Source organism: Colius striatus, chromosome 17 (genome assembly GCF_028858725.1).
Source record: "Colius striatus isolate bColStr4 chromosome 17, bColStr4.1.hap1, whole genome shotgun sequence".
In the NCBI taxonomy this organism is placed as follows: domain Eukaryota; kingdom Metazoa; phylum Chordata; class Aves; order Coliiformes; family Coliidae; genus Colius; species Colius striatus.
In genome coordinates, this window is record NC_084775.1 from 16,418,934 (window position 1) to 16,442,465 (window position 23,532).

A 23,532-nucleotide genomic window follows, 5' to 3' on the forward strand; every position below is an offset into this window, starting at 1 on the left:
AGCATTAATCTTGGCTTGAAGATGTCGGTTTGGAGCATCCACCACTCCTCTGGACTTCATGCTTACCCCCATGGTTTTGGAAACCAGCATCAACCCTCAACTACAAGTGAGCAACAGAACTGACCGTGTCAGGCATTACAAGGCTCTGGAGAGAGCAACACAAAGGCATTGGATGAGTTTCTCATGTCTGTCAGTATAAGCAGGAAGGACACCATGACATGAGGACAGGCTGGTCAGAACAACACACTCCTGCTCCCCTGTCTCCATCTGCCCTGCTCCAAAGGAGCTGGCAGCCAGCACTGCTGCTCCAGAGGGGCTCTGCTCGGCCCCCACACAGCTCCACACCAGCTCCTGGACACCAAAGCACAAAGCAAGAGTAGGCAAAAGGTGAGGCAGGACAGTGTAGCCATCACATAAGGTACTTCTGAGGTCACACACGATGTGACGCATGAGCAAAGGCTGGTGGGGCAGTCAGCCACCAGCCCCTGCCAGTAGCAGGACCATGGCAGGAGCCAGGGCACACACCTCCTGCCCAGCTCCTGCAGCCCTGCTCAGCAGCTCAGTCCCACAGGAAGGCTGAACTGATTGACTGAAAAGAATTACAAGGGCTGTGTGGAAATGATTTGTTACCAATTAAGGCGGAAGTCAATTAAGGCAATTGGTGCAGGTTAAAGAAAAGATGGCCTAAGAAATTCCTAATTGACAGAAAAAAAAATACAAAGAACGGCCTCGCAGCAGCACTGCATTAACCAAAGAGACCGAGGATGCTGTGAGGCTTCATGTGCTCACTGTGTTTACCATCAGGAGGAACACACAGCTCCAGAGGCTTGCTGTCCAGGTACACAGCTCAGACAAGGCTATTGCATATCATCACTTGATTATCAACTGCTTGAAGTTATCCTCTGTTTCCATTTTCTCCCATTCATTGGGTCAGCTCTATCTGGACTCTTGACACAGGTGAGTTTTCACACACAAGCAACGTACAATGGTACACAGCCTTTAACATCCACCCAAGCAAACAATGTCATTACAATTCCAGACACACATTTATGTTCGGTTCAGGAGATCTCCTAACTAAAAGTATTTGGAGGCTCAGACATCAGTCACCTCTGTTCACCCAGGTCTTGCTCTTCCTGGTTGCTCTTCTCACCAGTCGTCCCTTGGGGAGGAGCCTCAGCCCATGCTACACAGATTGAGAGCCCCTCAGAGGTGCCAGGAGCTGCAGAAGCAGCAGGCATGCCCAGGGAACAAAGGCATGAGGGCCAAAGAGCATGCAAGCTCCCAGGGATGGAGTGACCAGGGCCCTCAGATGCTCCCAGGATCAGACCTCTGGAGCCAGGGACAGCAGTGTGGCCACAGGTAGGAGAGCAAGGCAGTCCCACATGCCCCAGCCTCCCCTATGGTATCCACAGGCCATCAGCTGAACACATCTCACCACCTCTGGCCACTACCTCACAGCCCAAGGAGCTCAGCTCGCGCAGGTGCCAGCACACACATCCATTTCAGCATCCGGTGGCCCTTTGCAGGAATAGCTCTGATGTGCTGCAGACTTCAGATGGGGCTAAATCACTTGCCTGGCATGAAGGATGCCTTCCTCAGTGACATTTTTAACACTGTTTTTAAGGAGCGTATTGCCCAGCTGGAAATGAGAATCCATCAGGCAATAGCATATATCGTAGGTCCTGGTCAGTAAGTGGAAAGAATTGGGGTTTATGGCTCAATAAATCATAGAACTTTCAATTAGATGAGTAGCTTAATTACTCTGCTGGATTTAGCATCCTACCTCTTTTGTAGGATCATATTCTTTTAATGGCAACACAGCAGTTACACCCGAGCCTGACAAATTGCACTTCATGCCTTTCTATTCAGCATCTGAACTAAAGCAGATGGAACCCTACATCTTAAATTCATGAAATTACTCTTAACATACAACTTCCTTTGACTTTATGTAGATTATTCTAAGTAAATGACATCCCATGGACACCCCCCTTGCACTGGGCAGAGGATGTGCTTCATTTCCACAGCTCTCCCTCACCCCTTGGTGCAGGCAAAAAGGGCACGCTGTGGGTGAGCTAAATCAAAGGCAAAGGCTGCAAGAGATTCTCTGACTCCACCAAACACAGTCACCTGAAGCATGTCTGCTTGCAAGGAGTTCAGAATCCACCATAGTGCCTGAACATCTTAACCTATAGTCATGAGTAATCCCACCACGCCATCAGCAGCAGCCCCGGAGCGTCTGTGGGGTGCACCAGTCCCAGGGGACACTTTGGCAATTGGTGCAAAGTACATTTTTCTCTCATCTTCACTTCTGAAGGTCCAGGTTTTAATTCAAAGCAAGTCCTTCCTGTATACTAAACAGACTATCTCATCTGTGCAGAGTGGCTCCCCTTGTCTCCTCACTTTCTTCCCATTGCACCTCATGAGTTATAGTTCTCTCACACTCATAAAAGATAATCACCCTTCATGGGTGAAGTAGCCTCTATTTATACCACAGCAGCAGAAGGATTGATAGACTGTGCAATTAAAACAGGAGCTGCAGCAGAAGGATTGGACACAACTCCTGGTAACAGGAAAACCCAGTATCCAGGTATTTTTATTCCTTGGGTAGAAGCCCAAGAGTCAAAGGTTTAATCCCAAGACTTAGCTTTGGCACCTGGAGATCAGCATGGCAGGAGGTCAGCACTGATCCCACACTCCCAGGGGGTTTTGTCCCAGCACTGCTGACCTCCCTCCGAGGCACCCACCCAACACCCCATGCTCGCCAGGGCCAGCGAGACCCGCGGCCTCTGCCTCGCTCCCTGCACACGGTGCCCCTGCCCACACGAGGGACAGTCTCTGCACAAGCACCAACACATGTCACGTGCTGCAAACATACACTCAGGACGCAGCGCCGGGTACATCACAGTGCCCACTGGGAGCTGCAGCATGGCCCGGGCTCCTGCAGGAAGGGCTGTGGGGTGGCTGACACCCCTCCCCAGCCGGGCCCCGTCCCGCTCGGCTCCCCGGGCTCTGCCGGGGCATTATTTACCCTGTTAATTTCCGAGGGAGCCATTTTAATTGCTTTAAATTACTGCTGGAAAAACTGGAGTGGTCAACAATCAATCAGACTGATTTACCACCCCGTGCCCACCCGCTGCGAGACAGCAATCAGCTGCCGCCACAAGATCTATTATTGATGAACTTTGCGGGGCTGCTAATTAGCTGCAAGCGCACACGGCCGGCACCGCTGCGGCACGGCAGGCACGGCACCCCGGCACCGCTGCCCACACACAGCACAGGCTGCGCTTGGGGAGCACCCTGCCCAGCCAGGCCCGGGGGGTTCTCCAGGAGCCAGGTCTCACTCAGGCTCCCACAGGTTCTGCAGGCAGCAAGCACCACCTGGTAAACTGTATTTATCACTGCCATTGTTACACTGCTTGAAAAGAAACCTTGAATGGTGCTACCAAGCAAAAATACCCACTGCACAAAGGGAGTTTCATCTCCTACACCATTAAGTGGAACAGCATCAATGTTACCACAAACCCCTTACGACACGGGGGGCTGCTCTGCGCTCAGGCACCAGCCCCAGCAGCGTTTGAGGATTGTCCTCTCAGGGAGCAGAGCTGAGGGACAACAGCTGCACACCGGTCACCCTGGGCTGGATTCAACGCATCCAGTGACCATGGAACCACCTGGAGCATCCCCGAGGCCAGGAGACAGCAGCAGGTCTGCAGAGCCAGCACAGCTTTCCTCCTCTCCTGGGCAGGAGGGACCCAGATCCTAGAGGCAGCGGGCACAGGCCAGTGCCAGGGTGAGGGAGGCTGCCCTGCAGCCCGGCCAGCGGGCACTTCCCAGCAAACCCCAGCCACAGACCAACTCGTGAGAGGTGGGATGATGGAGAGGGCTGCACCTTCCCAAAAAAGGAAGAGGACAGCTGTGGGGGAAGCAGAAGCTGCCTAAGGAGCAGAGTGCCTCGTGCAGACCCGTATTTGAACAAAAGCAGTGAGGGAAGAGGATGGCATTGCAATTCTGCCCAGGGAAGCGACGCTGCCGTCCCCTGCCAGGAGCCTCGGCAGCGCGGGCACTCGCGTGCCAGCCAGTCATCAGCCCACCCATCTCAGCCTTGATTTGCATGGACGTCTTTGATTTTTCATCATAAATTCTCCTTGTTCCTCACTGGAGACTGACAGGGATTTTAAGTACAGAATGAAATGGAGAACATTAAAGTGGCTGCTATTCTGTTGTGCCTGTCAGCTGCTTCACTTTAAACACCATCCTTATTAACAGTAACACCATAACACTTTTAAGAGCCTCAGCTAAGACCTTCGAGGGCATTTATTAAGCACAGTTTCCCTGGACCCTTCATTTTCATGAGGTTCCCCTCATTTTAAGGAGGGGGCAATGGAGACAGGAGGAGCTGCTACTTTCCACTCTCTGCCCTCACCAGCTGCACATGGCCAGCCCTTGGATGCCCCAGCAGAGCAGCAGCACCATCCACAGATATCCAGTCACAGGGAGTCCTGCCTGCAGCTCAGCAGGGCCAGGCCAAAGCAGCCCCCATCCTTGCTGCCAGGGACACCCAGGACATCATCACTCCTTCTACACCTGGGAGGAAGCTGCTTTATCCTCCTCTCTCTGTTTTAATCCCATCAAAGCACTCCTGGCTCACGTCTCCCTCTCGCCCAGGGTGCTACTCTACACCTCCTCCACAGGCAGCCCTTGTACCAGCCAACTCTCCCTGGCAAACCCATCCACAAGTTATCTCCAGATGTAAAGCAGCAGTGCCCTGCAGCCCCTCTACTAACAGGTGATTAAAAGTGCATAAAGATTTACTCATTTCCCCTTCCTGGTGTCAGTAAGCAACATGAAAAATAAATATTCCCAGCATTCAAATATTAAGACTCCAAATTCACAGACTGAAATGACAAGTCCAGGCTATGAGGCAGAGGTTTCCAGCCAGCTTCAGTGGGGGTCTGTTTGCTAATTCTGCTTTACAACCACTCACTTTATCCTGCTGCAGCAGTTTTGATGCATTTTTCTCAGCAGAGATGCCCAGCAGTGGTCAGTGCGGCAGCACAGGGTCCCCGGCACAAGCCTGGGCTGTGCTCCCACAGGCCTGGCCCCTCCAGCCACTCACAACCTGCAGAGACACCATAGTCTACCAGTCAGGGCACACGCACCAGTAGATTGAGCACCCTGCTCCTTCCTGGGACAGGGCTGGATTGGGAGAGGTTCCTGCCATGAGGAAGGGGTCTCTATCTGGGTATGTGGGCCAGGAGGTTCCAGCCAGAGCCCTGGTACCACGCTGGGACACTCCAGCAAGTGAGAGGCAGCCCAGGCTGTGGGCAGGTTGCTCTGAAGTAGCTCGGATGGGCGAGAGAAGTCCTGGCCTGTGCCTTTACAGGCAGAAGCACTGCTGAAGTTCAGAGTTTCCACTGCATTCCTGACCTGCCTCCAGCACTGCTTATCTCCACTGTGCATCTCATTCCCCTCCCAGGGCAGGAAACAGCCACAGAGCCCGGAGCAAGTGGGAAATTTTGCTCACACCTGAAAGATTGGTTGTTTATCCAAAGCTGTGCAAACTTTGTAGGCCTAGAAACAAGGCTGAAACCCTTATGCAACCACTCAGCTGAGCCAGAAACAGCCCCACACCAGCTGACACCATTGCTCCAATCAGTCTAACAGTTGTATGGCTTGGCCCAGAGAAAGGAGGGTGTTCAAGCTGGAAGAGAGCCAGGAGCTGGTCCATATGCTCAGCATCCCCGTGCCTTCTGGATGATGCCAAGGTGGCACTTCTGTGCTCCCAGCACACACATCTGCACAGCCAGGAGACTCCTTGGAGGCTGGAGAAGGGGAATCCCACACTGAATGGCACCTCGAGCCCTTGCCCAGGCCCAGTGCTGCACAAGATCTCCAGGTGTAGCACTGCTCTCTGCACAACCTCCACCAAAAATGAATAAGCTGCAGGTTTGAGCTCTGTAAACCACAGAATTCTGTTGGACCACCCAAGGCCTTACAGCACCAGCTCTTCCAAACACAGAATATGGCACAACTGCAGCACCTGGTCTGTGCATCACATGCCAGGAGGAAGAGGTGACCTCCCTCTCCTCAAGACCACCAGCTTGTTTCCAGGCTAAGAAAAATGCTGGTCTGTGGTTAGACAAACCAAAGTCACTCAGAGACACAATACCCCTGTTCCACTGGTCTCCTTGGCCAGAGGATTCACTCCAACTGGAAAGGCAGGACACGTCCCCCCCATCCCCTAACACCAAAGGGCCCCCTGCACTCCCACAGCATGGAGGCAGGGAGCTGGGGGGGCAGAGCCCCCCGGGCAGCCCCTTGCAGGGACCCTCTATGCCCAGGGCATAGCACCGCACTCAGACCCAACCCTGGCTGCTCACCATGAGCCCTCACAGCAGCAGTGACCTGAGCAACCAGCCCCTGGCAGTTTGTCACCTCCCCTGCAGTAACCCCGATGCAAACGACAGCTTCACTTGCCTATTGATTTTTAAATTTCAAAACCAGCAGACTTACCTTACCTGCTGCCTGGTGATCACTGTGCCTGCCCCAGCACCTCCAGCTCCCTGGATCTGCCTCTCGCTCCCCTGGCTCCTGCTTTATCAAAGCCCACCCCCTGAAAGCACAACTGCACCGTTTAGCACATTAGGGCTTCCTACTCCAGTAAGAACCATTGGTTCCAGGGCACAGCTGCTGCCAATTACCACTACTTAACTGGCACATTAAACACAGAGTAAGGAATTAGGAGTTTCCTTCTGCTCTCTACTTAACAATAACAAAGTCACTTGACCTTTTTTCAGCCACCACAATGGCTGTGTAAGTGACTGTTTGACAAATGTGCTTTGTAATGGTCTCTGTTCTTTCTCATGCGACTGGTGGAACAGTTAATATCTTGAGTCACAGCATTAAGACGAGTGCTAGTGATTAATTTAAGATGTCAATTAATCACCCCAAATGGACTGGTTTGTCATCACTTCCTAATGGGAAGATGTTGATTTGTCTCACAGAATTTTTAACAGGCTGAAGCCCCTCCTGGAGCAGCCACAGAGGCCACCAAGGCTGCACCCAGAGGAAATAAACACCTCCACATACCAGCACTCCATCTCACCACCCTGGGAAGAGCTCTCAGGTGTTCTTGCTAAGGTGTCAGTATTCACTGTGACTTTAGGCACCTTCCCCAAGCCATGGCACACGGCGAGCGGGGCCGTGCCAGGCACAGAGCGGGCTGGTGCTGGGCACCCGTGTGTGCTCGGTGGGCTGAGGCCTTCGCCCGTCCCACAGCTCTGGGCACACGCCTCTGCCCTGTGTTCTGCACCCAGCACACCCTGAACCAGCTGGACAAGGGCAAAGGGAGGAGGCAGCCACGGGGTTCACACTGTGCGGGAGTCCTGCGGGCACGGCCAAATCCTGGTCTCTGCTCACCGGGATCCTTCAGAGGGAGACAGAGCTGAGCACACTGCTACTCACCTTGTCCTTCTCCATTTCCTTTCCTGCCCTTCTCAGGTCACCTTGCTGTTACTATCTGAGTGTGAAATCAAACAGGTTTCCAGCCCTCTCTCCTAGAAAAACTCAGGCCCCTCGTTTTCTTTGCAGGAAGCCTTGGATGAAGTGAGAGGTCCTTTCTAACATCAACAAATGTCTCGTTCTGATACACAGGTGAATGGGTTCAGGTGGGATATCAGAACTGCCCAAGCCTCGTGAATAAAAATTAGACTTGTGCTTCTGGGTCACACACTTTGAAATCCTGCCTTGAGTCCCCGTGCCTTGCACATACCGTCACAAGGAGAGTCCTGGCAGCAGCCCATGCTGCAGCCACCCAGGTCCACCTGAGGAGAGCAGGTGGGATCCCAGGGAAGGAGGCCATACCTTCTGCCTCAGACACTGCCACGGAACTGGATCAGCATTTACCCTGAGCTAAAGGAGCTCACATGTGCAATGCTGGTGCAATTCTTGGAGCCACCTGTGCACAAACATCTCTCCTGTGTAAGGTGTCCAGCACACACTGCACTCTGATTTCACATTGGATTGTCTGGAGATAAAGAATCCAGGTCCAGTCTTTAGGCACCCCACACATTCCTCCTCTGTAGCACAGACAGCAAGGATGGGGAAGATCTTTCATTTTAGCTGGACAAAGAAGACATTGACGATTTCAAATCTGTCCTTGGTTTCTTTTTATAGAAACAAGACATGTGCAGCAATGATTCAGAAACGTAGCTCGAAAGATTGTCAGTGTGCTTTGTACCGGCTCCTCAGAGCTGCACAGCCCTCTCCTGCAGATCCCCCCTCACTCAGAGCTGCCTGCTGGGGGGGGGCTGTGGCCAACAAGCTGCTCGGGGTCTCAGCTCTCGCTCTGTTTGTGGAGGGCTGGCAGCAGCCCTCGGTCACCGAGAGCATTGCAGTGATGGTCAAAACATGTCAGCCAAGCTGACACGTGGTGTGGCTGTGGACAGGCGCTGCCGAGCCCTGCAGTTGTGTTCCATTTCTTTAAAATATGTTGTTTACTGTGTCTTGTGCGGATTGTTGAGCCAAATGCCACTGTGGCCAGCACAAGCTGCCTCTAGAAAGTCCATCCCTGACTTTAGATGGTGTAAGAACATCCTCCACCGGGAAATGCAAATGTCTGAAATACCCCTGGCATCAGCCTTCACACTAGGAACGGGCTCCAGGGTTCCCTGTGCTCTGCCTTAGATGCACAGGCTTTGTTTGACAACTATGGTGAAAAGAGACTGAATGTTTCTGGATTTCAGGTGGAGAGGTTTGTGCTCAATCTCCATCTATTTTCTGCAAGGTAGTGTTGGTGGTGCAAGATCAGAGCTGTGGTCTGCCCCATGCTGCCTGTCTGACGAGGGGTCTCTGTCCCCCTGGGTGCCTACAAGACAGCCCCACGTGTGTGCCAAAGGGGAGGACACTTGCAGAAACAACTTTGTTAAGAGGTGCACTACTGACTGTGGTGACAGTTCTTGTCCTGAGCAGTGGCACTGGGAACTGAGCATCCTCCTCCTTGCAGCAGTATGATCCCCATGGTAGCCCCCAGCCCATGGTAGCCCCCTGCATGCTGCCGTGCCCCCACCTCCTCTGGCACCAGCCTTCCACTTCTGCTGACAACACTGCAGGAAGCTCTGCCCCTGAGGCACAGGAGAGCCCAGGGCTGCTTCACAGCTCCATTGTGCAGATATTTATGAAACAAGTAAGAAAATTACCAGCTTCTTGCAGATATATAAAAACATTTCAGACTTCTCAAGAGATCTGCTCCAGGAGACTGTCTGTGACCAGACTTTGCAGGTGCTGCCTAGGACCAGACTGCCAGGGAAACACTCCTGCTCTCCCCGATCACAGCAGGCACCAACACTCAAGAGACAGCTACCGCCTGCAAACACCCCGACTGACTCCGGGGGGGCTATTTCCTTGGCTGTACTTTTCCAGGAAGTTTCTGGGTCACTTGCTGCCATAAGAGGCATTACCTGGACTCATGTGAGCTGTGTCACCCCTCATCAGTCTCACACTGTGGAAATAAATAGAGTCCAATGGAGACAGAATCTTTTTCTGCCCTGAAGTCTGCAAGAGAAAGAACTGCTGGAGCTGGAGACAGAGCATCCCTTGCCTCTGGCTCCCATGCAGCTCCCAGCAATGCATAACTCTGCAGGCTGCAAGTTCACAAGGCACATTAATCATGTAACAAAGAAGTCATTTCAGATGTCAGAAAAGAAAAGCAAGGATGGAAAAAATAAACTGGAAGCAGGGTGCAGATGAGAAAAGCCCACAGAAGGTGTAACAGAGATGTATAACTGGGCTCATCAACTGCCTCGATACCTAGTAACGCCAGACATCAAATCAGCTTCATCTTTCCCCTTTCAATGGTATTTTCATCCTGCAGCCATACAGAGACGTGTGGGCTGGATGGCATGTGAGCCCTCAGCCCAGGCAGTGCAATCACCGGCTCAGGTTGCCTCTGCCAGCCCCACAGCTTGCCATAAGGGCATTTGGCACACTCCAGCTCTGGAAAGAGACCCAGGTACAAGTGTGCTCCAGAGGCTTCCTCCGGTCACTCCTCACACTGCTGCTGGCACTGTTGTGACCCAGGCAGACAGATGCAGGTCTGCCCCAGACATGCTGCTCCTGAATGGCTCTTACAGCATTTCTCTGTCCTCACACCAACACGTGCAGCACCCACTCTGCTCCAGCCCCTTTGCAACGAGCTATGTTCCCCCCAAGCAGGCAGGTACCTCTCCAGCAGCAGAACCTTCCCTGGGGCACATGAGATCCCACTCTCCTGCCAAACCTTGTGAACGCTGCTCCTCTTCCCAGCGCTGCAGGAAACACATACTCTTTTCCTACAAGTTCCCATGAAATCACAAAAATGCTGAGGGCCTGGGGGGAGGGGGAGCTGCCTTTCTCACCCCTTCACTGCCTCCCACGGAGCAGGGTTTAAAACAACTGTCCTTCTGTCCTGTGCAATGCAGTGCATGGCCCCACGGATGGGTCCTGCTGGCCAGGCTGTGTGGGGCTGCCAGCGCTCACCCCATAGGGCAGCTGTGCTGGGGACCTCACGGTGTTAGAAGCCTGTTTCTAATGGGGTGACCCCAAGAAAGCCAGAGTGACCCCCTGTGCACAGGAGCTGAGCTCAGGCACAGCGTGGCAGCCGGCGCGCGCTCGCTGGGATTTCTCCACGGCTTTTGTTGGCCAAAGCCCCGTGACAAAAAAGTCAAATCTGGAATTTTAACCCATAACAAACCCATGAAATCTCAGCTGCATTTCCATGAAAACATACATTCCCTTTCCTAGACAGGCCTGGGCTCACACGGTGGGATGCTGGTGCCTTGGTGCCAGCACCAGCACCTCCAGCAGAGTCACAGGGTTGTAGCAATGGGTGTCAATGAGGAAATTGGTCTTACTGGGCAGTCAGGTCCCAGGGAAAGAGGTACAGGTGGCACAGTCCTTCCCAAGGGTCTTCTCCAGCCACTAAGTACAGGCACATATACATGCATGTTGGCCCCTTTGTTCCCAGAAGAATGATTTATAATGCACAGCAGCACAGAGGTGAACCGTGGGGTGGGGAACACTCTCCATCCACACAGCCCTTGTGGCAAACCCTCTGCGGGAGACAGGCAGAGCCCTGCACCAGGGCAGTGCCACTCTGCACGTCATCCCCTCACACTGACAAGGAAGGTTTCAGCATGAAATCACAGCGTGAGACCACACTGCAGATGGCTGTGCAAATTGGGGAACAAAACCTCCCATAATTAATTTTCTTCCTTTAAAATCACAGAAAAAAAGCAAAGTGGTAACAGCTAAAAAAATGTCACCTATTTATTATATCTCAGTCCTCTTAGAATAAAAGTAATTGCACATAACGAGCACCTGGAGAACACTCAGCACGGCAGTACCCGGTGGGACAGCAGAACAAGGGGAGATAACAACAGCCTTTGCAAAGTTCCTGCCTTGTCCCGACTGTCCAGCGGCAAACGCAGCTCAGTCCCCTGTCCCAGCCAGCCGCTGCCCGCACAGCTCTGCCTGGGCTCCCTGTGGGCCCCACAGCCAGCACCAAGCCCCTGAGAGAGCCTCAAGCCACTGGCATGGGCACATGGTCTCACAGAGAGAGCCTTTTCTCTGCAAACTCTGGGAAAAGAGGGTGGTCAGCATGCGGCCTCAGCACGGAACTGAGCTCCTCTGCTGCTGCTCTCAGGCACTGGCAGGGGACTTCGGGCACCTCATCCAGCCCGTTTCAGAGCTGCTGTGGTGTTTTGTTTATCAGTTTCCCCAGGACAGAGGCTGGAGCCGCAGTGTGTCAGCGCCACAACGTCCTGGGCAGCGGCAGAGCGTGGCCTTGGGAGAGGCAGCTCTGCTGCGCCGGCACAGCACTGCTCTGATCTAACTGGGAGTGACACGGCTCGAGGTGCTTGTCTGCACCCACCCCCCTCCTCCTGTGCTGCTGGATGTTTTATTCACAGTGTTGAAACAAGAAAAAGAGTTAGAGCCTAACCCTGGCTACCGAGCAGCCCGGCAGGCCGCAGGAGAGGCCCTTTTGTCACCGGTGCCCCCCCACACAAAGCAGAAGAGCGGTAACCCCACAGATAATTTCCTTATTCTGATCAGGGATCAATTGACCACTTGCTCCCGTTTGTTCCCCCCTGGGACCAGAGGCCTCCAGCTCTGAATGCAAAGCAGTCGCTCCTTATTTCCAAATGCAAATGAGGTCTGTGAAAGGCTTTGCTTTGAATCCAGCATTATCCCCCGGGGTCCCGACCTGCCCCGCCAGTCCCTCACCCCAGCCTCTATCGCTGACTCCCGCTCTGCCTTCCCAGAGTAACAAAGGTTACGGGAAATAAAAGCAGAGCGATTACCATCTGGGAATCATCAAGCAGGAGCCCAGAGGGAAAGGAGCAGGCTGCAGAGACCCAGCTGACCCCACAGCCTGACACCCTGCATGCCGCAGCCCAGCCAAACCCCAAGAGCCTGGCAAGGGCTGCAGGGACCCGGCCCCAGCAGGGCACAGCCCGAGATGCCCCCTGCATCTCTGTAAGGGGCCCAGCACAGCAGCCCTGCACACCCAGAGCTGGGCACAGGCAGCAATGCCAGGGCCAGAATGCACCCAGCAGCACCACTCAGTCTGTGCCCATCGCATGACCCTGCAGCTCTGGCAGAAGGACAGACACAGTCTTGACACTGGGGGTCACCTAGGCATGGTGGGATGGGGGGACAGGGGGGGATGGGGAAGGGTCCCCTGCAGCTCCACCCTTCCCACCCCTCAGTGGGGTGGCTGCCGCTCCTGCTCATCAATCAGTTCCCACTCTGTCCACTCTGGAGCTTGGAAATAAAACCTCCCTGTAAATCTCCGCCACAGCCGCTCTGTTTTGGTGGTGGAGGGCCCCACATTCCTGAGTTTCAGGCTGCAGCCACGTCTTCAAGAGCAGAGCCACAAGAGCTTTCTGATGGTTAATTGCTGGCACACTCTCACTGAAAACATGAAACACCCCCTGACAAGCTGTGTGATTTATTACTGCCCACTGCAAAACGGAACAAAATCAATTGGCTATTACCTCACTTAGCAAAGGCTTGTCACCGCCTGGGAGCGGGGTGTTAAAAATAAAAGCCAGGCACAGCCCCGGCAGCGAGCCCCCGCGCTGGGGCCGCTCCACCTGCTCCGTGCCAGATAACACCGGGGCCGCAGAGACGGGCTCTGCTGCTCCTCATCATTGCCACACCGATGCAACACCAGCTCGCTCCTGCTTTGCAGTTATTAATTACACAGGTGTCATTGTCAGCGCCACGGACAGCAAATTTCACGAGATGCAGAGCGAGAGCAGACCCTTGCTTCTGACAGAAACGTATCCCATAGTTAATCAAATCCATGTGACTCCTCCCTGCCCAGGAAGGCACCCGCACTGGCCGTGGCATCGGCGGCTGGAGCAGCACCAGCCTGGCAGGGGCAGGCGACCTTGGCTGGCAGGTAGGACATGGCCATGGCGAGTGCCAGGGAAGGGCAGGCAGCATGAGCTGCGTTCCTTGGCCGTCAGCATGCCTCAGATGCCAGCCTTGGTGTGTCCAGTGACGGCTGTTCAACTCCCACCCACGCTGGTGCAGCCCGCCCACGCCTGGCATTTCCAACACAAACTGCCTGCTTCTAAACACACAGGGAACCCACACACTGCCCCAGAAAACCCAACAGACAAAAACTCTAACAAACAGAAACCTGCCCTTATTTCCCCACTGGCACGTCTCTTCCTTAGCAGAAACAGCGAGCAAGCAGGAGCCCAGCACCACAGGAGCAGTCGAGGGCAGGGAGGGCTCCCAGCCACAGCCTGCAGCTGGGGCCAGCGCAGCTCACCGGGCAGCTGGCATCAGTGCCAGCACCGCCGGCAGCCCCGGGGCCATGGCAATGGCTGATGAGAGGGAGAGTCACAGGAGGGGAGGCAGGGGCCCTGCTCCTGCAGATGTTTTTATGGCAGTTGGTGCAGGGTCAGTGTCAGAGGCCATGTCCTGGCACACGTGGGCAGGGCCCATGGGGCACTGCTGGCAGTGCAGGAGCTGGCCCTAAATGGCTGAGGCACATCTGCAGGGCATTGCAAAAACTGAATGGTCCCTCTCTTTGCATTTCATCGCCTTTGTTTCATTCCCAAATCACCTACAGGCTCTCCCAGTCATAGCAGGGAGATGCTCCTCCCATGAAGCTCGGAACTGTGCAAAGCATAAAGAGGCTGCATTATTTATAGACTCCGGATAGATGTTTCACACGTGGTCCGGCCCATTCCCAGCATTCCCTCCATTCACAGATCATTAAGTAGCACTTGCTGACATATAAGGCAATGCAAGTGGAGTGGTTAACTTTGAATGTTGCCATCCAGCCCAGTATTAAACCAGATTCAGGAAGTAATTGTCCAAAGAGAGGGGACAGCTTTTGCCCTGCCAAATACAGCTCATCTCCAGCATCCATGGGAGAATCCAGCAATAATGTTATCACAGGAACGGTGCCCAGGGGGAACACAGGGGCCACCTGGGGCCCATCAGCATCACTGTTGAGCCCAAAAGGGCTTTTCGTCTCCACTGAGCTCACAGCTGAGGTGACCCCTCCTTGGGGAGCAAAAGCTCTCCAAGACTTCTGGAGCTGCACAGTGCAGAGCAGCCTCCCCCAAAGAGCCTTAAGGGCAAAAGCAGAGCCTGCTTGCCTTAACAGGAGCCTGGCAAGCACAGGAAGGGATCTCTGACGTGAGCAGTGCCAGCAGATGGCTGTGTTCAGCGCCCTGTGCCCCTGACAGCCATCCAGGGGGTCCTGTGAGAGCCCTGACCTGGGCACCCAGAGGAACCAGAGGCCCTGCTGCCCGCCCCAGCCCTCCTCAAGCAGACGGCCACACTCCCTGCCACTGCCTTGCTACACCCAGGGAAACCCAGCGGTGCCTCTGCTTCCACGAGCAGTTTGGAGTGGCCGAGCAGAGACAATGGCAGGACGTGACTGTGGGGACATCTGCGTCTGATCCAGGAAATGCTTTGGCATCAAAATAGCAGCAGCGGGCTGTTAAAGAGAAAAAAGATACACGAGTGCGAAAAGATCTGGGAAACATTCACAGACTGCAGCAGAGCATTTCAGAAGAAAAGGCTGAGATTTAGGTTCCCAGGTAGGCTGACACTGTTCAGGGCCTGTGTCCCTGCCAGGAGCCGGCCCAGGCGGCTGGTGCCACCTCTGCAAGGGCTCACCCTGGTGCAAACCAGCCTGGAAGCACAGAGCACAAGGTTGTGCTGGTGCACATGAAGCTTGCAGCAGGTTCTGCTCTGAGGAGGGCTGCAGCTTGTCCGGTTCCCAGCTAAAGCCACCTCACACTGCAGCACTTCCATTTCAGTCCATAGCGCGGTGTGCTGCAGCGACGGGAACCGTGGGGCCAGTGGAAAATGGGGCTCTGAGCTCATGCATCTTATTTTAGCTCCCCATCCTCTCTGGAAGCTATCTCAGGCATGTTTTGGGAATACAGCAGGTATTTTTATGAGTGGGATTTGCAAGGGTATTTTCATCTTAGACTTGGAGACAGCTGGGCCTGCTGCCAGGTTTAGGAAGCACAGAGGCAGAGGCAAGAAACATAAAACTAGCAAGAGGTAGGCTTCCTACTGGGGCTTATATTTAGCAGAGAGGAGCAGGAGCACCTGAAAATGTCCTGCTGCTGCTCCCTGTGCCAGACAGTCCCTCGGCCAGTTCACGGAGGCCAACCTTGACCCGAGCCAGGAAAGGCAAGGGGAACGCATCCCGGCCACTGGCACTCGTCCGTCCCGGCCCAGCTGGCGCTGCTGAGACCCCGGCTGCCCTCGGGACTGACCGACAACGCGGGCAGCAGGAGTGGCAGCGGGACGGGCGAGAGCTGCTGCCGGGGAGCCGGGGCCCAGCCGCAGCGCTGCCGCCCTCCCGGCACGCTCCCCCCCGCAGCGGCTTCAGCCGCACCGCCGGGCCCCGGCCCTGAGCAGCGCCGCACCGGGCACGCAGGGGCTGCCACGCTGAGCCCACCACGCGCCAAAAGCACTTGCTGCACGCAGCCGCCCCGGGCAGGGGACACAGCACAGCCCCAGGCAGGGGGCCATGGTGAACAACTGGCAGCACAAACCCTCCCAGGGGCCTCCCCAGGTGACCCCCACACCGCACACTGCGCTGGGGGAGCGGGGCCGGCTGCCGAGCCAGGCTCAGCGACACAGGGGCAGCTCCGGCTCCACGCCAGCCTCTCCCAGCCCAGGCTCAGCCGCGGGCCGCCGGCAGGGCAGCGCCACGTGCGGGGTCCCGGGGCTGGCGCAGGGTCCCTGGGCAGCATGAGGCAGCGGGGCCGAGGCGCAGGGGCTGCAGGGCCCGGGAGAGCCGCAACCTTGCGGTGTCACCGGCAGCGCCAGGCCTGGCCGCAACACGAGCCGAGCAGCTGCGCGGGGCTGGGCCGTGCCCGTGGCCAGCAGCAGAGCTGCTCCCAGCCGCCCCGTGAAGCCTCTCCTGGGCAGGCATGGCCGGCTCGCTCCGAAAACAAAACGCTTTCCTAGGGGAATGAAAGGAAAGCGAGACAGCTCCAACCAAGACATAGCCACGGGCAGGGTTTGTTTTGAAAGCATTTCCATTTTGTTCACTTTGAATTGAATTTTTATGTGATTTGTTTCACTGAAAATGGACACATTTTGAAATACCATGTGTTGCCTCCTCTCTGCCCAGAGGGAGGTTGGCTGCTGACCCAGAGCAGTGAGCTGCAGGGCTGTGCCTGCTGAGGAGGGACACGCCACAAGCGCTGCATTTCCATGGCAGCTTTGCACCTTTTCCAAAGCAAAGCGAGTTCCCAGACAGGGGGAAGCCTCAAGCACAATATCCACCCTTCTCCCTAACCTGGCATTGATTTTACTGCACCCAGCAAAGGAGAGGGACAAGAGCTGGGGGAGCCAGAGGGAGAAAAACAACATTTCCTTCATTTTTTTTCTTTTTCTTAAAAAAATGAAACTAAGCATCAAGTCACGTCCACACCCAACACAGCCCGTCACCCCGGGGCCTCGGCTCACACCCACCACATGGCTGTCTCCCCAAGAGCCTCCTGAACAACCTGCAGCAGCCCTGCTGAGACGCAGCGTGGGACCTCGCCACGGCCCAGCTCCATCCCCAAGTCGCAGTGGGCGGCTGTTCCAGCAGCATTCCCCTGCTGCCCCCTCAGCCAGCTGCAAATACAGACACCCCAGTGCTGCACAGGCCGGCCCCACTGCCCCTCCAGCTCGAGCACGTGAGGCTCCACCATTTTGGCAGCCATCCTCTGCACGTGAAATGGTGGCAAGCACAGCTGCACCCATCAGTGGTTGCCATCGCGTGCAGATCTACTGATTACATCTCAGTTGTCATGCCACTCAGTGAGAAGCGAAGCTAAATTAGAGCAACTAATTGCACCTCTCTTTGAAACAATCAGGATGACAAATCAGTGGTAATCTCTTCAGTTCTAGAGGGAAGCTATTGCAGCTCACTTACAAGGATTAATCAGCTTTTCATCAGTGTTATTATACCAAGGCTGCCTCAGGAGGAGCCCTAAGGCCATGCTGGCTGTGCTCACGCCATGGGACACCAAGGCTTGCACTCGGGAAGGCACGGCCAGGCTGCCTGCTCCCAGCCCTTGCCCACACCAGCAAAGCCACGAGCTCACAGGCTGTCACACGGTGCTTTTGCTCAGCAAGGTGGAGGTTCCGTCCATGGGCTGCTCAGGGGGCATCTGGATGCCACACCACACCACAACTGGCTGGAGGACCAGGAGCTGACACAGCTCCAGACCCAGCGCAGGCAGCCCCGGGGAGATGCCCAAGCCACAGGAAACACAGGCCATGGAATGGCAAACCAGGTATCACAAGAGGAGCACCGAGGCACCGTGATGCCACTGGATCCACACTGACCAGCCCTGCCAGCTTGACCAAGGGCCCTGAGGCCATGTGCTGCCAGGATCTGGACAGTGGAGGACCTGGAGCCAGGCAGGAGTGACAATGGGACAGTGTGACAGCAAGGAAACCAGCACAGCCACAGCGGTTCTGTTATGACAAGAGCCCACTTTGTTTCTCACAGTCCTCTAAACTCTCTGTTAAGATTTATGTGACCTCTCTGCCCCCACATGCCCATGGTGCTCCTGCCTGTGGGCAAGGCTTGGCCGATGCTCAGGTCCCGCCGCGAGCTTACCGGGTCTGCCAGTGCCGGGCGCGGTGCTTGCTCAGGTGCAGGTCTGGGCCGCTGCCAGGGAGCCTGATCAGGGCAGCAGCTCTGAGCAGGAAGCTGTCCAGCCACGAGGACGGTGCCGGGAGCTCAGAGGGCAGTCGGCAGGAGGCCGTCATGGTGCTGCGTGGGGACATTGCCCCGGCAGTCTGCAGGACTCTGGGATGAATCGCCACCTGCAAGGGATGGGCAACAGACAGGATCAGCGAAACTCAGCTGTGGTTACAGAAGCCCAGCTCCCTCTGGCTCCATACCCACTCCCTGCTAGGTCAGGAGAGGCTGACATTAAGAGGTGCTCGCCAGGGCCTGCTGCAGCATCTCCCATGACACTGCTGGGGCCACGAAGGGCTCCAGGCCACGCTGGGGCCCTGAGGCACACAGGCAATGCACCAGCACTCTCAGCAGTTTAGCACGGCTCTCCTGTTGCACTCTTGAGCACAACAGCTCTGTGCCGGCTCTGCTCCTTACAGCACTTGGACTGCACCATAAAAATGCAATGATGCACTTGAGCTACATAAAAATGTAACTCTTGGAGGAGAAAGGACTCTTGACGTTTCCCCGCGCCAGGCTTTTTAGGGTACATTATGAATGCTAAAACCATGAATGGAAAGCACACAGCAAAGTGAAGCCAAGGCATCAGGGCCCTCCAAAACACTTAAACTAAAACTGATGGAAAATGTATAAGAAAAGGGGAATCTGCAGTACATGCCTGCAACCAAAAGAACCCTAGAACACGTTTATGTACCATAAACACACACTGCACAGCATATGGAATTGTAATTTCACTTTCCCACTGGCACGTGTGTGGGCACACACCAAGTATAACATGTACATAAAATACTACAGAGATATATATTTAAGCCATCTTCATGTGCACATACAGAATGCTTCCAGGCAGCAAATTTCTCCCAGTGAATCCAACGCACTGAACCAGGAGCCGTCCTTGAAAGCAGCACAGTCCCCTTTAACTCGCTGTCTCTCACACCAGAATAAGCACATCCAAATCCGTATTTGTTTTCCTCTGAATACCAAACTCTATCCTACCTATTAGAAGTTGCCCTTCTGCTGCTGGGGCCTTGATGCACATAGTTTACTCTGTGGCACACTAAGCTGCCCACAAAAGGCAGCATGGTAAAGAAGTCAGGTTATAAAGCTGGATCTGCTCTGCTCCAGGTGGATTCTCTGCCGATCCCCACTCCCAGCTCTACTGGGCCAAGTCAATTAGAAACAACTGCAAGTCAAAGCACCGTTTTTGCTTGTGAACTCAGGGGATTTCCCAGTGTGTTCCATAACCAGGGCTCACAGACACAACTCATCCCTTATGCGCTGCTGTTGTTGCCCGTAACAAAGACATCTCAGATCAAAGGAAAGGGTTAACCCCCATGCAGTCATCACACTGAGTCTTGGAGGTCTGAGTGCTGCCAACTCCTGAAAAATGGCCACCAGGCAAGCTGCTGAGAATAATCAGAATAAGATTGGAAGGTGTCCACATCAATCAATCACTTGTTGACAGATGACTGGAAGCCCCCACTGTGACCGTGGACAGCTGACCAACTCTCGGCTTAACCTGAAGTCTAACATTAGCCTGTTTGTTTCATGTGGGTGGCTTCTGCATTATGACCTTAATAGTCAATCAATCTTGCAATGAGTAGTCTGTCTGGCAGAAACATTAATTATCCATACTATTCATGCATTGAGAAGCTTTATCTTCAAAAACTCTGAGTCACTTCAGAAGGAATAACACAACCCAGAGCAAGAAAATAAGCCTAGCCTCAGTTCCTAAAGGGGAGTCAGCCAGGGACGAGCTCCTGGGCCACGGCATCCCAGCCTCAGCTCAGGATCAGGGGCACTCAGGGCACGGCTGGGCCTGGCTTTTATTCCTGATACCTATTCAGGCAGCTTAGAGGCTGTTGCACTTCCATCAGCAACTGCTGGAATCAGTGCCAAGAGGAAGACGAGGGGGAGAGAGATAAAAGGACAACAAACACACATCAATTAAACCTTGCAAGCTGTTAGTCACACTAGTTAATAAGTTCTTTCTATCTGTAAAGTGCTCTTAGTGACAAATCCTTTAACTGGCACTCAGAGCGTTATTATGGCTTTCAAGATGCCTCTGTCTTTCATGTGCAGCTTCTTGTACACATGTGAGTGCTCCCCGTTGTGCAGTCTGTTTACACTAGTTGTGAGAAGACATCATCAAAGCAAACTGAAAGCAACACTAAATGCTTGAGAAAAACAGAATTCATTCACTGCTGCCTGCTCTGAAATCGCCTTTCAGTTTGTTTAGAGGCAGCAGGGAGGAGATGAGGAGCCAGACAGCCTGGCCTCTCCTGGGCACTGCCACTGACAGCATGAGACCCCCGGCAAAGCTCGAAGCCCCTTCCCACCAGCTGCAGCTCGGGGTCATGGGGAGCTGCTCATCCCCTTCCACAGCCCCTGGGGCAGCCCCTGTGCCATAGGGTGGGAGCAGGAGCTCGAAGGGACCCCTCTGGGAGTGCTGGGCAGGACAGACTCCCACTACCCTGCAGCCACCTCCTTCACAGCCTTTTTCATTCCTGATCACCAGCCTCCTGTCCTCCCCCTGCCATCACACCGGGCACGTTTATCCCAGCCCTCCCTGTGCCACAGGGGACCCGGAGGGTGATACAGGCTTTGCTTCAAAGAGATAAAACCAGACAGAGCTTTGAGCAAGGTGAAGCAAGGAGAAGAGGCAGGTGGACTCACAGTGGCACAGGGCAGGCTGGGACCCAGCCCTAGCAGCTGCACAGACAAGAGCACAGCTCCCCACAACACCCTCACCAAAACCCTCTTCTCTTTAGTCAAAGTCAAAGCAATTAGGCCCCTGCAATGTTAGATTAAAAAAGAGACAGCTAATCGGAGACCATCCATAATCTTTCACACTCGGGCTGCCAAAGCAGGCCACAATTCAGCAGGTCTTGTCTGGACCGATTACATTTCCTGAAAAATGAACAGTAACTCTTGTGTAGCAGCAAGTTACGGTTCTGAAAACTCTCTTCCACACAAATTAAAGTATTAATCACCTTAACAAACATTATCATGCAATGGCCATTCATTACACTCAGGAAAATACACTGCCTCAAAGCAATCATCTCACGATTGCAGTACCCAGCACGCTCACGAGCCAGCACCTGTGCTGCTCTGTGCACAGCTCACCCCGAGCCAGTGGGCACCCACTCACCAGCGGGCAGCACAGCCCTGCGCCGAGCCCGGCACGGACCTGGCGCAGCAGCAGCACTGCCTTCATCAGGCTCAGCGCTGTATTGGAACCTTCTAGGCATGCAAAGAGAACAGCACAGTCAAGGAGGCACAAAAGAGAGGTACAAAAGCAACAGCAGAGATTTTATTAAGCCTCTCTTCTCAGCACAAAGTCAGTGCTGCCGGTGGTCATGTCCCGTGCAGCCCAAGCAAAGAGTACACCCTCACAGCACCAGTCCAGGGAGCCCATGGTCTCTGCAGAGAGCCTGCTGAGGTCAGCTCCTGCTCCCACACATCCTGTGCAAAGTGGGGCTAGAAAGTTGTGTATCCCAAAGATGGTACAACTTGTGATGGATGGCAAGGAGCTAAGATACTCTCTAGTGCCATAAGGCCTCCACACCACCAAAACCTGCCTGTGACACCAGATCTCTTCCACATCTGTGTTGCTGCTTTCCTGTATCACCAATTATCCCCTGCAGCTGGGACAGCCCCCCCACGTACCCTGTGCTGCAAGGCACACACGTGTGACACCCACCTCTGCACTGAGCAGCTGCTCCTGGAGCAGAGTGCCCAGACATGAAGGCACAGTGTGAGCGAGGATTGCTCCAGAGCTGCCCAGGGCTGAGCCATCTGCAGCACAAACCCCAGGCAGGACCCTGCCACGGCAGCACAGGGCCAGTGAATCAGGCTGTGAGCCCAGCTCGGCTGTGCCACCTCTGCCTCCGTCCAGCTCTGAGCAGTCACAATACACCGGCTCGGCCGCCCACCCTGACGGCTCCACATCTGTATCTAAGCATCCATGCCAACTGCCCCCATCATCACCATGGCACCAAGGGCCAGGCCTGTGAGTGGCACTGGTACAGTCACACTGACAGCAAACGCAGCCCAGAGTCTCCCAAAACACGGAAGGCTGATGGAGGCCGACACCTCCTCATGCCTCCCTCTGTGCTGGGCGGCACAACTCAGAGCCTCACAGGACAGGGCGTTCGCCTGCGCAGCCGCTCCAGCAGTGTGGCCCCAGGACGGCTGGGAGGCCTCCAGGCTATCAGTTGCATGTGACAGTGTTAGATCTCCTGCCCCAGAAGGTCCTCACTGCAACCCAGCCTTCTCCGGCTGGCTCAGGGCTTCACGGCTGGTGTCAAGTGGCAACTTTCTGCATTCTGACCTTGTTGGAATTCGCTCCTGAGGGGGGACACACCAGTCCATAAAGTTCCCATTAGTGTAAAAGCAGATGTAAGCACTTTGTTGGCAGAGTTCAGCAGCAGGGAAGCCTGCAGTTGATCAGTTCTGCCTCGCTGGTCACTGCAGTCAACAGGAATTACTACAGAGGATTTCTGTGCCCCTCTCCCAAAGCCCACCCCTCTCCAAAAAAAGAGGATTTAAAGAAATCCGCCAAGCTCCGGCACGGCTCCAGCGTAACGCGATAAATCTGCGTGATGCGTGCCGAAGGGAGCTGGCCCCAGCCAGAAACAGCCAGCGGGACAGCAGCGTGAATTTGTTTATTGTACGAAACAAATCTAACCATGGGGACTGGATGCCGCTCAAGTCGAGGAGCAAGCAGCTCTGGGGCCTTTGTGCCAAGCAACTTGACACAGGACCGAGGCGCGGGGGGGTGGCAGCTGGGACTGGCCTTTGGCTCCCCACAAGAACAGCAGATGCCTGGCATGCCCAGATCTTCCACAGCCAGGGAGCTCACCTGCCCCTTCCCATGGGCACCGAGGGCACAGTCAGGTCCCACAAGGCCACTTCAGGCTGGGGACCTGAGCACAGTCCCCCCAGGACCCAGCCAGCCTGCAGGGCCTGTGGCCACAGTGCTCAGCTGCAGGGAGAGGAAAAGGCAGCACTGAAGACGGCACATGGCTGTTGCTGGCTGCCCAGGGCCACAGCGCTTCCCAGCACAGGCAGAGCAGCATCACCAGCACCACAGCCCTCCCTCCTCACTCCCCCGCGCTCCCTCTCCATCCTGTCGCCCTGAGAACCAGCACCGGCTGACCTGGTTTCAGCCAGTTTTCCTTCATGATTAACACTCTCTGGGCCCCCACTCACTCTGTTATTCTCACCAAATTAAAGAGCAGTCCTGGATCCTCGTTAGATTTGCTCACATTTGAGCAGTGTCATGTGGTCAGTAGCCCATG

The 23,532-nt window shown here is 54.8% G+C and overlaps 1 protein-coding gene across 6 annotated transcripts in view; it reads right to left on the minus strand.

Moving 5' to 3' along the window:
- Positions 1-23,532, minus strand: part of MN1 (MN1 proto-oncogene, transcriptional regulator) — a 192,690-nt gene that overhangs the window by 81,543 nt on the left and 87,615 nt on the right. For all 6 annotated transcript variants that reach the window (XR_009819915.1, XR_009819914.1, XR_009819912.1 and 3 more), the window contains exon 2: positions 18,149-18,357. The gene's annotated coding sequence lies outside the window, so the exon portion shown is untranslated. The remainder of the gene's footprint in view (positions 1-18,148; positions 18,358-23,532) is intronic.